We start from the raw sequence: 16,631 nt of genomic DNA on the forward strand, positions 1-16,631 counted from the left end.
CTTATCGGTACTTTTTGTTATTTTTAAGAGAAAAAACCCCCGAAACAAATGGGACTGGTTGTTGTCCGTTCTTTTTGTTATTTTTAAGAGGAGAAAGGGGGGGGGGGGAAGAGACAAATTAACCTGGTCACAGTTAGGTGGCACTCATTTATCCTTTCCTCAGTCATTCTCCCACTAGCTGCCATGGTGAAGGGGTTTGTGCTTGGACTGGGCTGGTTCATTGTAGCTGCAGGCTCAGCTTTAACAAAAAAGAAGTTGCAAAATCTTAATGGGTGCGTTTTTATTATTAATTTAAATATCCTAAAATATCCTTCTACCACACTGTGCCAATAGCAACATTCAGCTAGGGAAAGCATAATAAAAATAAAGCAAGACAGTATATGTCTGCTGTACTTCCCCCCAAATCAGAAATCACTAAATAAAAATCCCCCCTGCTCTGAAAGTAAAATTTCTGAACGACAACTGAGATGATGACCGTCACCTGACGATTTATAGCAGACTGTATTTATGATGATTAACACACCCAAACAGCGGAGAAATATTTACTACTCTCGTCTTAATCATTACCACGTTCACATAGTTAACTGATGAGGTAGACTGGGTAACGCAACCGTGGCATCATTGACAGGAGATGATGGAGGGCGAGCTAGCTTGTCAAAAACGGCATTTCTCCGTTTGAATTTGATGCACTTTGGTAAGTGTTTAGATAAATTGCTCGTTTTTCCACCTTTACTAGCGAAGGTTTTATTGCACTTGTGACAACGTGAATTGTCACCATCGACTCGAGTGAAGTACAACCACACTTTAGATAGCTTCGTTCTTTCAGCCATTCTTAACGTGTGCTCTGCTCAGTTGCATGTCTATCTGCCTGCTTGCCTCCCTGTTCCCTGCATGTGTGGTGTGTGTGCTGTAAGGCACGCCCAGCAGCCCCTCCCCTCTCTGTCCTCACTCCACTCCTCTCGTCTCGGCTGCACTGGCAGCAGCAGCAGCTGTGTCTCTGACGGAGAGCGCAACGCGGAAAAGATTATCCCTTTTCTTGTTAGGAAATCGCAAAAAACACATCATATGCCTGTCTTACGGAGTTGGTGAGATAAAATGTGCAGGATAACGTAACGTTTATTTAGCAATTATATAGCCTATAGGAAATCTATTTTCTTAATTTCTCCACTCCAGTACCGATAAGAGAACCGTTAACGTGAAAGCTTATTGATCCTCCGGTATCCCGAAATACGGCCCCGGGGCCAGTTTGGTACCGGGTCTCGGTACCCATCCCTATCCAACATCATGTCAGACACATCAATGCGCCTGGAGGCACAAAGGCTGGACGAGTGGGCAGCAAAGAACAAAATGATGCTGAATGCGAAAAAGTCAGTAGAGCTGCGGATATGTTTTGCACGGGACCCACCACAACCCCCCCCCCCCTGATGCTGGGGGGACAGGAGGTACCTGTTGTGGAAACAACAAAGTATCTGGGATACCACCTTGACCAAAAAATGACTGGAGATCTTCACATTGAGAAGGCAATAAAAACTGCCTCCAAGCGGCTGCATTATCTCACCGTCATGGCGAGACACGGATTACCAGCAGATGACCTCATCACCATCTACACCACTCTCATCAGGCCGTGTCTGGAATACAGCTCAGTGCTCTTGGTGGGCTGCTCTAAAAAACAACAGGCAGAGCTAGAGCGAGTCCAGACACGAGCCTGTAAAATTATCAGAAGGAGAGCTGGTAACATCTCACAACCCTCACCATCACTCCAAACAGGAGGGAGGAGGCTGCAGTGAAGCTGGTCAGGGACATGCACGACGAACAACACCCTCTGCATGACCTGCTACCTCCAACACGAGGCAGCTGCACTGCCAAGACACTGAGGAACCAGCACAAGCTGGCTGAACCCAAGGCCAAGACCAACAGGCTGAGAAACTCAACTCTGCATACTGCAGTTCGACTATAGTTGGCCGCACAAATAACAGCAATGCCATGACTGCTACCTGTCCTTGCTGCCCTGCCCTGAAATATTCTTAACCCTGTAATTGTTTTTTGTATGTAGCCTATCTTTTTAAATCTAGTAATTGTGTGATTTGTAAAGTTCTGCAGTTTTTCAGTGGGGCCCTGGCTTCACTGCAAGCATGAATTAATAAAATCAAATAAAATCAAATCAAACTCACTTCTGGTTCTGCTCCAGCTCCAGGAGGGTTGATAAAGCGGAGGTGCCCTTCTTGCCTGCCGGGGGCGCTACAGGCTCTGGAGGATACTGGGGCAGAGGACTAGTGACCTGCAGTCCCTTCATCGGCGTGCCTTTCTGATGTGGGGGGAAAACAGGGAGAGAGAGACAGAGAGTCAAAAAACAGCACTAAATAGCCTCCATCATTCACAATCATATTGGCACTTGTGTGTTGGAAGCAACGGGGAATATGGGAAAAATGTCCCACAACGCTGCAATGCGGCCTTGAGTGTGAGGTAACGTTACTGGGAGTTCAAAATAACTGAAGAAGAAGAGACCTGAGGTGAGCTGGCCTGAGAGCGGAGGAGGCCTGCAGCCACACACCCCTCAAGAACTGTGCAGATACAGCAAGTCTGTTAGCAAACTGTCATAACTTAACTGAAAGCTAACATTAGCAATGAGGCTAACATAGCTTTATCAAAAGGCTTGTTTTGAAGCCAGTACCTCTACCTGCTTGGCTTGAAAATAGACGAGTAGCCGAGTGCAGTCAGGTGAGGAATCAACAAGCCGAACACTCCGGAGTGCACACTTGCTGCTCTCAGAAAACGCACACCGTTTGCCAGTGATGTGCACACTGACTGGCTGCTCAGGTGACATTTTCCAAATGGAAAAAATGAAGTAAAAAAATCCTCTTCATCCCGGGGAGGATTTCTGTTCATCCCAAATACATCTTTCAAAATGTAATTATTTGTCAATACTTTGTAAACAAAATCCAATATTTTTAAGGCCTTATTTTTACAATATTAAATTCAATGCCTTTTTAATACTTGTAAGACCCCGTGGGTACCCTGTGACTTGACTTGCTGCTCTACATTTAGACTTGAGACTTGGCACTGGAGCAGAGTTGACTCGGGCGGCCACATGTCTCGCTGTGTACAGACTGACTCTGATGATCCTGTCGGAGCGGTGGCGTCGGCGGATGCGGTTGAGGGCCTTGAGGAAGCGGATGAAGCCGTCCAGCAGCAGCCAGTCGGGGGAGCCGCCCCCGGCGCCCGCTCCCTCCCCGTACACGTCCCAGTGGCCCTCGCCGTCCGCCACGCCCCTCCGGCCGGCAGCAGCAGGAAGCGGGTCCTCCAGAACTTCAGAGTCCATCAAACTTGGGAAGCAGGAAATGAAAAGGCTCATTTTAAAAGACTAGCCCTGTTCAAAACCGGTCCCTATTAGAGAAATAGTGGACTATATAGTGTGTTAGCCATTTTGTACTAGTGTCCGAATTCTCAACTGTTCATTTAATTCACTATGTATGTATTCACCTTATTCTTTGCCCATTCAAGGACACTTCTGCATGGTTTTAGACATGGAAGTAAATTACGCCTACCCTAGTCATTTTTAGACTTGCCAAAAAGCTGTTTTCAAGCAAAAAAAAAAAACTGTTTTAATATTTTTCGGGTGAGAACGTAACATATATGTGACCAGTTTATCAGAATAACGCCTATTTAGAAATATTTAACAAGCAGCGAGGACCGGGAGCGCTGACACCGGTCGGACTAGCTATCTGTCAAACCCTACTGTAGTTAGGCTACTGGCAGTGAGAAAACACTGTCGACGTGCTTTTGTAACTAACGTTACAGCCATCGGCTCCTCGCAGCAGTAACGCTATGAACAGCTAAATATGCTATGTAGCTTAATTCTGAATGTTGCCAAACTTCATTCATTATTATAGTGACGTTTTGTTTTGAAATTGGCCGCCAACTAGCGCTGAACCGGAAGAACAAATACAATTGCGTCTAACGCGGAAGAGAGAAAAAGTGGGCGTGGTGAATAAGGTGAATATAGTCCACTGTAAAAAAAAAAACACAATGCAGAGCAATTTCTAGTGAACAGAGAATGTAGCCTACAATTCCTCCCATCTACCACAATGCAATGCTGTCATGTTTACCGAAGGAAAAGAGTGAGGTAGTGTCCAAAACTTGTTTGATCGTTCCCTATATAGTTCACTATTTGATCAACACTACATGGGGAATAGTGAGTGAGCGAATGAGTGAACCATTCTGAACACAGCGTCGGCTTATGTCAAAGATACTCAATACACCAACCAGATGACCCATTACGAAATGTTATACACTTCCTGTGACTGTCTCCTAAAGCTGTGTTCACACCGAGATATTTATTTTTCTCTCTGTCGCTTGATTCAACCCTTTGGAATCGCTCTGTCGCTGTGTTTAAATCGCTCATCAACAGGCACACGAATTGACGGACATGTGGGGGCTATAACGTTACGCAATGTCATGATGTTTGTCCACTACGAGCCACCGTAGCTGTTTACAAGCTAAGCCTATCAGCGTGCTCCTAATGCGAGCTCCATACCGGTAGTACAGACTTCACTTCATGTCAGCTGTCAGCCAGTCAATCAGCTGTCAATGCGGTTTGTTGCCACACAATAAACCAGCGGTTTATTCCAAGTCAGTGTGATCCGTATCCATATAGCGCCGTTATCACCCTCCACTCCGCCTCCACCTGAAAGGTATGAGCCGCGACACGGAACAGCCTACTATCAGAAGTAAGATAACCAAAGCATATCTGCAGTCTGTCTCACCTGTTGTGCGTTAAATAGACTCCTCGGTTATAAGAATAATCTCTCTCGCAATAGGTGCGCACAGAGAAATCCATCTGCAGCCTGCTTTATGGACAGCTGCAAAATTATCTTCAACTCCCCAGAATATTCATAGCTTTCAAGGGGCGTTACGTGCTGCCGGGAACGCCCACCTGGCGGTCAAAAAACAAACTTGTTCATTCGCTGCCAGCCAAGTCGACTAGTTTCTCACGCAGTGTTTGTTCACACGTCTTTGCGGCCAACATTTCCTCAAAGGTAAGCTCAAGTAACGTTACAATAATGATTAAAATACCCCGTTAACGTTACTTGAGCTTACCTTTGAGGAAATGTTGGCCGCAAAGACGTGTGTACTTTGATGGTAGCCATTTGCCCTCCCCAGCGACTGAACCACGTCACCACCTCCTCATGTCTGAGTTTTCTTTCTCCGACGGCATTCTGTAAAAGCACAAGCCAGGCGAAAATGCCGGATACCTGTTGTGCTATCGGTTGCACTAACCGACGAGGAGACACGCCTGGCTTGTGCTTTTACAGAATGCCGTCGGAGAAAGAAAACTCACACACACACACACACACACCCACACCAGTCCCCTTACGAGGGAACTGCTTTTTACTGGCAGAGCTGTGCTGCGTTTCCAATATGAAGCAGACACTGGAGTCACGGTGCAAAGTGAATCGATTCACCGTGTCAGTATGTCACTAATGAAACAGAGCTGTGCTGCGTTTAAATATTCCTGACACGAAACTGGAGAAAAAAAGACCGCTTTTGCGTCTGGTCAGTGTTCAGCGCCATTGTTGTTTTGAGTTTTGACCGCCAGAAGGGGCGTTCCTTGTACTTACGTAACGCCCCTTGAAAGCTATGAATAGGCTATTCATGCATCCACACGCAGTAGCCTACGTCCTCTCATAATAATGCAGGTGGAATATGAAGATGTTTCGGTAGCCTACCTTGTCTTGGAGAACACTTTAAATGATTCCCAGTTTCTGCATTGTCAGCATATTTGGGTGAGCTGTCGACTGTCATCTTTTCTCTTAGAGCAGCTGTTGAGAGCTGCTGTGTGTAGGCTACATGCCCATGTTTTGGTTAGTTTAGTTGGTGACCAGCATCATTTTAATTTGTCGGACTTTGATTAATTATAATAATGAAACTCAGCGGCCGTCGTTCACCCTCGTTTCAAACCGGGAGGGGTGGATGGCTGGATGCTATCTGAAAACGCACTCCGAGGTGGAAATATAGCAGGGCTGCTTGGTCTTGTGTGAAAGCAATTTCTGTGGCAAGGTAGCCGGCGGTGCGGGCCTTCTGAACTGCAATATTGATCTCGATCTCGATCTGTGTGTGAAAGAGACTAATGCTTGTGCATTATTTTGCTGCTAAACCCCCTACAAGATCCAGCAGGAGCTACTGTTGCCAGATCTGGTGTGTGCTACTGAGACAGAGACAGGTCTCCAACAAAGTTCATTTTCTCCTCATTTCCCTGTCTGAAAAATGCCATTTTAGTGTCAGAATGTTCGGAAGATGTGTGGCTTGTGAAAAATACTCAGGAGGACCTGCTGTCGCTAGTCTCCTAAAAAAAGAATCACGTGGCACAGATACAGGAAACGACTCGCAGTTGGGCCATCTCCCTCTCTGACTATGTGATTACCAGATAAGCAGAGAGAGAGAGAGAGAGAGAGTGAGTGTGTGTGAGTGTGTGTGTGTGTGTGTGTGTGTGTGTGTGTGTGTGTGTGTGCACGTGTGTGTGTGTGTGTCCACCTGAAGTCCTCTGAGCCAGCAGAGCAGATGTACTGGTCCAGGTAGTTCCACTTGTACAGGTACTCCTCCAGTCTCTCGTGGCCAAACTCCACCCAGCAGGACAGGAAGTGGGTGTCCGAGTGTGGAGGGCACAGGCTGTAGGTGTACTGGATCTGGGCCGATTCACACGGGTACCTAACACACGCACGAGCGCGCGCGCGCACACACACACACACAAGTAAGGGGGCCGATGAACACTCACTGTCTGCTTCGCACAGCACACACATTTAATAAGCATTTTTGGACGCGAGGGTCGTCCCGCTTCCCAGTATTGGACATCGCTAGGTAGGGTATCTGGATCTGGTTGCGTCCATGCCTTTGATTTAACGTTTACACAGCGTTTGTGAAGATTCAATGGCAGAACCGCAAATTCCAAGTAGCATCAAGTCAGGCAGTATAAAACGAAAACTTCCGGGTATAACCTTCGCAATAATGGCAATTAAATAAAGTAAATGCACGTGTAATGTTTTTTTGTGTGTGTTTCGAAAGATACAGAACGGAGATAAACTGGAAGAATATCTGCTCCTTTCGAAAAGTCAATTTTAACCCGTAGTGAGTCGACATTCTGATTTTTTGTTACTAAGTAATACAACATTTATTTTATTTTGAAGGTAAAAACGTCTAGCTTCCTGTATTCTGTATAATTCTAGTAGGTTTGATGCATTTTAGGACTGAACATAGCAAAGACGTGTTTTGTTTGTAGTGCTTGCGACTCGAGGAAATCGATGCATCTGGGCGTGAGTTGTAGGGTTGTTTAATTAATTACTAACGTTATGCGCAAACGATTATATGCCGTGAATGTTAGGCAGTTATCGCCCATTATGTATTTTTAGTTTTCACAACTCCCCATTGTGTGGTCATGCCCAAATTCCCCCACCCCCGCCCCCTCTCTACTTTACAAACTCTGCGGAGGTGCTACTCATGTGTGAAAGCAACATGCCTCATGTGTGAAAGGGTACACTTCACGTATCATCCGGGGCAGGCTCAGTGGGGAGCAACCCTCACCTGAGGCACACACACGTTAGTGTGTGTGTGTGCGTGTGTGTGTGTGTGTGTGCGTGTGTGTGTGTGTGTGTGTGTGTGTGTGTGCGTGTGTGTGTGTGTGTGTGCGTGTGTGTGTGTGTGTGCGTGTGTGTGTGTGTGTGTGCGTGTGTGTGTGTGTGTGCGTGTGTGTGTGTGTGTGTGTGCGTGTGTGACCGACAGGGAAGGTGTGCATCCAGCGGCGGTGGTTGGAGGTGAGCTTCATGGGCATCCTGGATGGGGCGAAGGGGTTTACAAGGGCCCTCTGAGGGGTGTAACCCCCGGGCCGGATGTGCAGCGTGGACTCAGCACTTCCCACCGTGAACCTGCCGGGGGCGCTAGAGTCTCGCTGAGACTCCATAATCTTCTCCAGCAATTCTGACAAACAAGAGGATGGAGTAACAGAGGGTGGATGAATGGGATGGAGAAAGAAAATGAAATAAATCAAGCAATCCGATTGGTTCATCAGAGCCGGCTCTGCTTTGCACAATTCTCTACGTCTGAGAAGGGTGTTCAAGCAGTGCTGCAGACATCAAGCAGTGCTGCACACATCAAGCAGTGCTGCACACATCAAGCAGTGCTGCACACATCAAGCAGTGCTGCCGACATGAAGCAGTGCTGCAGACAGCAAGCAGTGCTGCACACATCAAGCAGTGCTGCACACATCAAGCGGGGCTGCAGACAAAGCAGTGCTGCAGACATCAAGCAGTGCTGCACACATCAAGCGGGGCTGCAGACAAAGCAGTGCTGCAGACATCAAGCAGTGCTGCACACATCAAGCAGTGCTGCACACATCAAGCAGTGCTGCAGACAGCAAGCAGTGCTGCACACATCAAGCAGTGCTGCACACATCAAGCAGTGCTGCAGACATCAACACACATCAAGCAGTGCTGCAGACATCAAGCAGTGCTGCAGACATCAAGCAGTGCTGCAGACATCAAGCAGTGCTGCAGACATCAAGCAGTGCTGCAGACATCAAGCAGTGCTGTACACATCAAGCAATGCTGTACACATCAAGCAGTGCTGCACACATCAAGCAGTGCTGCAGACATAAAGCAGTGCTGCACACATCAAGCAGTGCTGCACACATCAAGCAGTGCTGCACACATCAAACAGTGCTGCACACATCAAGCAGTGCTGCAGACATAAAGCAGTGCTGCAGACATCAAGCAGTGCTGCAGACATCAAGCAGTGCTGCACACATAAAGCAGTGCTGCAGACATCAAGCAGTGCTGCAGACATCAAGCAGTGCTGCAGACATCAAGCAGTGCTGCACACATCAAGCAGTGCTGCAGACATCAAGCAGTGCTGCAGACATCAAGCAGTGCTGCACACATCAAGCAGTGCTGCACACATCAAGCAGTGCTGCACACATCAAGCGGGGCTGCAGACAAAGCAGTGCTGCAGACATCAAGCAGTGCTGCACACATCAAGCGGGGCTGCAGACAAAGCAGTGCTGCAGACATCAAGCAGTGCTGCACACATCAAGCAGTGCTGCACACATCAAGCAGTGCTGCAGACATCAACACACATCAAGCAGTGCTGCAGACATCAAGCAGTGCTGCAGACATAAAGCAGTGCTGCAGAGATCAAGCAGTGCTGCAGACATCAAGCAGTGCTGTACACATCAAGCAATGCTGTACACATCAAGCAGTGCTGCACACATCGAGCAGTACTGCAGACATCAAGCAGTGCTGCACACATCAAGCAGTGCTGCACACATCAAGCAGTGCTGCAGACATAAAGCAGTGCTGCAGACATCAAGCAGTGCTGCAGACATCAAGCAGTGCTGCAGTGCAGACATCAAGCAGTGCTGCACACAGCAAGCAGTGCTGCACACATCAAGCAGTGCTGCACACATCAAGCAGTGCTGCAGACATAAAGCAGTGCTGCACACATAAAGCAGTGCTGCAGACATCAAGCAGTGCTGCACACATCAAGCAGTGCTGCACACATCAAGCAGTGCTGCAGACATCAAGCAGTGCTGCAGACATCAAGCAGTGCTGCACACATCAAGCAGTGCTGCACACATCAAGCAGTGCTGCACACATCAAGCAGTGCTGCACACATCAAGCAGTGCTGCACACATCAAGCAGTGCTGCAGACATCAAGCAGTGCTGCAGACATCAAGCAGTGCTGCACACATAAAGCAGTGCTGCACACATCAAGCAGTGCTGCAGACATCAAGCAGTGCTGCAGACATAAAGCAGTGCTGCAGACATCAAGCAGTGCTGCAGACATCAAGCAGTGCTGCAGACAGCAAGCAGTGCTGCACACATCAAGCAGTGCTGCACACATCAAGCAGTGCTGTACACATCAAGCAGTGCTGCAGACATCAAGCAGTGCTGCAGACATCAAGCAGTGCTGCAGACATAAAGCAGTGCTGCAGACATCAAGCAGTGCTGCAGACATAAAGCAGTGCTGCAGACATCAAGCAGTGCTGTACACATCAAGCAGTGCTGTACACATCAAGCAGTGCTGCACACATAAAGCAGTGCTGCACACATAAAGCAGTGCTGCACACATAAAGCAGTGCTGCAGACATAAAGCAGTGCTGCAGACATCAAGCAGTGCTGCAGACATCAAGCAGTGCTGCAGACATCAAGCAGTGCTGCACACATAAATCAGTGCTGCAGACATAAAGCAGTGCTGCAGACATCAAGCAGTGCTGCAGACATCAAGCAGTGCTGCAGACATCAAGCAGTGCTGTACACATCAAGCAGTGCTGCAGATATAAAGCAGTGCTGCACACATCAAGCAGTGCTGCAGACATAAAGCAGTGCTGCAGACATCAAGCAGTGCTGCACACATCAAGCAGTGCTGCACACATCAAGCAGTGCTGTACACATCAAGCAGTGCTGCAGACATCAAGCAGTGCTGCAGACATCAAGCAGTGCTGCACACATAAAGCAGTGCTGCACACATCAAGCAGTGCTGCAGACATAAAGCAGTGCTGCAGACATCAAGCAGTGCTGCACACATCAAGCAGTGCTGCACACATCAAGCAGTGCTGTACACATCAAGCAGTGCTGCACACATCAAGCAGTGCTGCACACATCAAGTTCGTTGATGTGGCTTCTACCCTCTTCACATCATCATGTGACAATGATTTCTCAAAAACACCACTGAGTGACTGAAACACTAGCTGACCAACATGTATGTACACTCATGCTGATTTCAATGGTGAAATCTGTTTCCGGCTCAGTTGCTGAGAAAACTGCGTTTTACAAGCTAATCAATTGTGACAACCAAACTTGCTAGCTAAACCAGGGAGACCACGACAACAAACGCTAGCCTGTGTTGTTAGCTGCTAGTGTGTAAGGTACTAACCCTACGTTGCTTAAATATACTACTGCAGAAGAGCCAAAGTGACAGAGAAAGAGTGAGAGTCAGTAAGTGACAACACAAGCCCAGCTGTGGAGGATCACCTCTGGTGCTGGTGTAGCCCAGGGAGCTGCTGACTTCATACTGGGCGGGAGGCATGCGGGGGATCAGCAGGATGTTGGAGACGGGGCCCAGGCTGTCGTTGGAGGCCAGGCTGCGCTGTTCGTCAGGACCGCCGCAGTGAACGGGGGGCAACGCCCCGATGCCTCCGCCGAGCCCCAGCTCTTCCATCCGCTCCCCTCTTTGTCGCAGCCAATCCTGACAGATGAGTCACACGGTCAGGTCTCACGAGTCCAGAAGATCTATAGATATCTCTATATATATACACATATATATATATATATATATATATATATATATATATATATATATATATAGATAACCTATATATAGGACAAGTGTGGCGTTTGGTGCGATTTTGGTCACAAACCTGAAGTTGGTGCTCCTCTGAGCTCGCGACGGACCGGGAAGCCGGAACACCTGAGCGCCGTGGGCGTCGTAGTCCACCTGTATGGGGAGGCTGTTCTCAGAGTCCTTTGGAGCACAGAGAGCTGGAACAGATCATGGAGAGAGGAGGTTTGGGACACATGATGGAACATCATGACCTGGTGAACGCTGGAGAAAGTCAAAAGGAGCCCAGAGACAAACAGTGGGATCTTACTGTGGTCTTTGTTGCTCTTGAATCGTTCCGCATGAAGCTAGAATAAAAACAAAACATTGACTAAGTTTACATGTACTGCAATATTCCCATATTAACCCGATTAAGACAATACCGATTAGCTTAATCTGATTACCTGAATAAAGGCCATAGAGACACCTGCGTAACGCGTCATCATCAGAAGCCAAAAGGGGGGAAAACACAAACTCCCGTCCAATCCTGGCGTTCTCCTATGTCACGTGCATGGTCGGGTGTTGCACAAAAAGATCGTATATACGGTAGATGAACACTCCAACTTACTTCATTGACAGCAACATCCACATTTTTCTTCTTGCCAATTCTCAATGGCTTTCTTGTTTCCTCGGGAGTACAAAAAAACTTTAACTGGCGATTTTTTACATTTGTTGTCTGCACAGCCCACCACACAACAGCTTTTAGCTATGTTTAATTCAAGGAAATGAAGTCTGGTGTGTGTGGAAATGAACGGAGCTTTTCCCCCGTGATGGGCAATTCCACCTTTGGACATCATTTTAGATTCAACTCTATCAATCCTGTGTTCCCATCAAGCGTGTTGTCTTGCCTGTGGTTGATCCAGTGCGGCAGGTTGTAGTCATTCCCGGCACGAGAGTCTCCAGGCACCGTCCTGTTGTGCAGCTGCAGAGCGCAAGGGAGACATCATCAGTCAGCAGGCAAAGACGACGTACCGCCGAATACAACCGGAGTGACGTGTCTCCTGAATATCTTACCTTTAATAGTGGTACTGCATGCAGTGGCTGCTCGCCCATACACACCAAGTCTACTCCAATACCTGACAAGGGGAAAGCATTTGAGACGATATGTTTCATGATAGCTGTATCCGTTGACTCAAAGTGTTATTTATTTTGTATCGCCGGGCTCACCGTTGTCGATCATGCGCTGTTTGGTGAGAATCATGAGCAGACGGTCCACTTCGAACACGCCCACCCCCGGCGTGATGACCACAGACATCTGGCCAGTGCGGTCAAAGTTGCGGTTGATGTAGTGCTTGTCGAAAACTGTGGAAGAGGCAGTGAATTGGAGCATTTCGGTTTTAGTAACACAGGAAAGAGAGTGTTAACTCATTCAGGGCCAATGACGTCTTTGACGTCTTATCAGGAATAGCCCAGAGGGCCAATGACGTGTTTGACGTGTTTTTGTTTTTATTACTGCAGGGCGTAGTTAAAACACTTCCCCAGCCTGTCACATGGTATCAGGTCCCTATCATCTAAGACAACACGTGAACAAACACATACCGCAGCTGTTGTTTTGAAATTGAGCAGGAGGAATATCAGAAAATGGATAAGGAGCTTGCCTTGTGCAGACAGGAGAAACCCCATTGAAACGCCCCTCACGCGCTGCAGGAGCTGGTCGCTTTCCTGTGTGCCAGCCTTCCTGTGTGCCAGCCGGAGAAAACCGGAGAAAGTAATCCACAGATGCGTTTGATCATCGGAGGAATGAGGAAATGATCGATCAGCAGTGATCAGAGGGCGGTGAGGACGTGTTGAATAGCCGAGGGGAAAACGGGAGCAGGGAGAATATGACAGGGGGAGACATGGACGAGCAGCACACGAACAGCTACTGTAGGCAGGCAGAAGCCCGCTGCCCGTTCTCAAGAGCTTCATGAAATCGCTGGACTGCGTGCCCTCCAGTGTAGTGTCTCTGCTCCAGTGTTGCTCCTGGCCAATCCCGGCGCCACAGGGCGTGGTTATTGCTTATCCTATGTGGGGTTAGAAATCACGCAACGAAGGGGGATCGTGTGTGTGTGTGTGTGTGTGTGTGTCTGTGTGTGTGTGTGTGTGTGTGTGTCTGTCTGTCTGTCTGTCTGTCTGTCTGTCTGTCTGTCTGTCTGTCTGTCGGTGTGTCTGTCTGTCTGTCTCTCTGTCTGTCTGTCTGTGTGTCTGTCTGCACACTCACTCACACTGCTGTAGTGTTGAATGTAAAAAAAAAGCACTTCATGTGTATATATATATATATATATATATATATTTTTTTAATTTGTGTCATAACGAATAGTATTTACATGTCTGATGTCAATACAGTTCAAAATAAAAGAATTGAGAGCGAGTTCTCCTTGAGAATGTGTATTTTACAGAAATTGCATTTGCTCCTGTTTGTCATCTGAGAGAGAGACATTTTGGGTGAAAACAGGGTGTATATAAATGGATATAAGTAGAGTACAGAACATGCTAAAAGCTAACTTTTTTTTTCCTGGTGAACCCAGAGACGTACATCTTCATTTTGAGGTATTGCAAATCACTCTGGTGCTAATAGATAATTTACTGTGGGTCTTGAAAGATGACCAACAATTATGAAAATCTTTGGCCTGTGCTAAATATTGGCAGTCCTAAACTGGCCCTGAATGAGTTAAGAGTGCTGCTGCGGAGTTTAGAGCACTAGCCAATGTCGTTGGCTGATACCGATGACGCATACCTAATGACAACTGATACTCATATACTCTGTACATGCCTGGTCTCTGTGCATTGTCCAATCCAGTGGTTCTCAACTTCGTTTTTATATCAAGGACCACCAAAATGGTCCACGTTGGGCTGATGGTGATTTCATGAGGCCAGGTCTGAGAAGAGTTTGTATTGTTTAACATGATGCTACCTGTAGTCCCATGACTGTGTTGTGAATGGAGGGATAGCACTAGGGCTGTGATCGGGGCGGCCAATGCTCTATAATAAATCATATTATAATATTATAAAATAATGCTCTATAAATATAATAAGATAATTCTCTAATTGATGTGGAGGTACAGTAGTGGAGAGGCTTGACTGTTCACCATTCTGCTGGGGACCCCGTGGGAGCCTCTTTTGGACCCCTGGTGGTCCATGGATCTCACATTGAGAACCACTGCTTTAACTGACATGTAATATTGTTTATTTCATGATATATACTGTCAAGAAGAACGTGCATTTTTCTATCTTTCTTTCTTTATTACATTTTTTGTCTCTCTTTTGTTTGTTTTCTTTTGTTTTGCTTTGTCAAATCTCCTTATTGTCTGTAAGTATTGTAATATGTTTTAAAGGCTAAAAAGCAATTAAAAAAAGTTTAATCAGGAGGAAAAAAGAGCACTAACCATTGAAGGAAAGGTTAATGGCCTCCAGGTCATTTCCTTGAGCAGCGGTGGAGTTGTGACCGGAGGGGAAGCCATCTGTCGGCAAAATAAATTCACAAACGTAAGGATTCCGTTACTAAAGTCACATGATCCCAGCTCAGCCCCATTTGTCAGGTCACATGACTAGCTGCTTCTTTCAGCCGCACCAGGATGGGATACTGGATGAAGAGCTTCTTGACAGTAACCAGTAATGTGGTCCACTCGTCTGAGCCGCCACCCTGCACGCAAAAAGGTCAACATCTAACGGAACACAACGCCCTGTTCACTAGATCCAAGTGAACCTGACCAGGGTATATGCAGGAATGATCAAGTTAAATCCAATACCTTTTAATAGCTTCTTTAAGTCCTTTTCCATATATTTTAAGAGCTCAACGCCACTTTTGTCACATCAGCGATAAGGGTGTAAATCACAAGTTTCATCACGATACGATATTATATAGATTCTTTGGATAACCATATTTGCTGATATCACAAAGTCTGCCACAGTATGATTTCGATTCAAATCAGGGGTCTGCGATGGATATAAGACGATATATATATATATTTTTTTACCTTTATTTATACAGGGGGAGTCTCACTGAGAGCAATGTTCTCTTTTTCAGAGTGCCCTCTTCACATGCACACACACATTCATACCTGGAAGCTGACCAGTACAACCACAGCCTGATCTGTTGGCCACTGAGCAGCTCCACTGGAGCAGTTGGGGTTAAAGGCCTTGCTCAAGGGCACCTCAGTGGTGGTAATGAAGGGGGGCAAGCACTGCCTTTTCACTTTCCCCACCCAGATTTATCCTGCCGGTCCTGGGGATTGAACCGATGACCTTCCGGTCACAAGCTCGCTTCTCTAACCATTGGGCCACCACTGCCCCATATTATGTTCATTTAACACAATCAGCACACTAGCTACAAAATGTTGTACATCATCAAATGGCGATTAAGACTTTTTAAGGGTTGGATAGTGTAGCGGTAGATTCCCTGCCTACCAACACGAGGGTCGCAGGTTCGTGCCCTCTAGTTACCTCCGGCTTGGTCGGGCGTCCATACAGGCACAATTGGCTGTGCCTGCGGGTGGGAAGCCGGATTGGGGGTATGTGTCCTGGTCGCCGCACTAGCGCCTCCTCTGGTCGGTCGGTGGCGCCTGTTCAGGGCGGAAGGGGAATGGTGGGAATAGCGTGATCCTCCCACGTGCCATGTCCTGCCGGTGAAGCTTCCTGCTGTCAGGTGAAAAAGAAGCGGCTGGCAACTGGGCATGTGTCGGAGGGAGCACGGTGCTAGTCTACGGCTCTCCCGAAATCGGCAGAGAGGGTGGAGCAGCGACCGGGGTGAGCGGGGGGAAATTGGCCGAGTACAATTGGGGAGAAAATGACGCTGCCAGATGGTTTCTTTTCACGTAACCATCTGGGAATGCCGACGGTCAAAATACCAGACTCAAGGCTTCAAAAGTAAACATCCACAAACCAATGGGTAACATCACGGTGGCTATGTCTATATTTTATACGGTCTATGAGTAGACATAAGCAATAGATGTATGCTCACCTGTAGAAGTCTTCATAAAAGCGTCCCTCGTGATCCTGCCTAGAGTGAAGTAAGGGGAGTGAGCTATACTGGCTGGTTAAAAAAGAAAAAATCTTACACTTCTAAAGATGCATTTCACCATTTTTTGTGTGTGAAGACAACACTATGCCACCTCGATTTTTTTTTTGCGGACTAGGTTTGGGTGGAATTCGTTCCTCCTCGCCCCACTCCATTGCACAGCCGACTAACGTGAGGTGGAGCTTCATATAGTCTCTAGTTTTCTGGCTGGGCACGGGCCTTTGTGCCAACAAAACTGTTTTAAACATGGGGAATTCACACCTGACATGTT

General features: G+C 47.3%; 1 pseudogene across 1 annotated transcript in view; it reads right to left on the bottom strand.

Moving 5' to 3' along the window:
- Positions 1–2,167: 2,167 nt before the first annotated feature.
- Positions 2,168–16,631, bottom strand: part of LOC310800814 (GATOR1 complex protein DEPDC5-like) — a 57,228-nt pseudogene continuing 42,764 nt past the window's right edge. The window contains exons 13-25 of the transcript in view: positions 16,304–16,338; positions 14,893–14,986; positions 14,730–14,804; positions 12,532–12,666; positions 12,379–12,440; positions 12,213–12,286; positions 11,769–11,791; positions 11,401–11,525; positions 11,019–11,232; positions 7,768–7,968; positions 6,532–6,775; positions 3,113–3,323; positions 2,168–2,305 (exon numbers count right to left, since the gene is read on the bottom strand). The product of the transcript in view is annotated as a GATOR1 complex protein DEPDC5-like (transcript). The remainder of the gene's footprint in view (positions 2,306–3,112; positions 3,324–6,531; positions 6,776–7,767; positions 7,969–11,018; positions 11,233–11,400; positions 11,526–11,768; positions 11,792–12,212; positions 12,287–12,378; positions 12,441–12,531; positions 12,667–14,729; positions 14,805–14,892; positions 14,987–16,303; positions 16,339–16,631) is intronic.

The sequence above is a fragment of the Poromitra crassiceps genome (genome assembly GCF_964638095.1).
Source record: "Poromitra crassiceps genome assembly, contig: HAP1_SCAFFOLD_89, whole genome shotgun sequence".
In the NCBI taxonomy this organism is placed as follows: Eukaryota; Metazoa; Chordata; class Actinopteri; order Beryciformes; family Melamphaidae; genus Poromitra; species Poromitra crassiceps.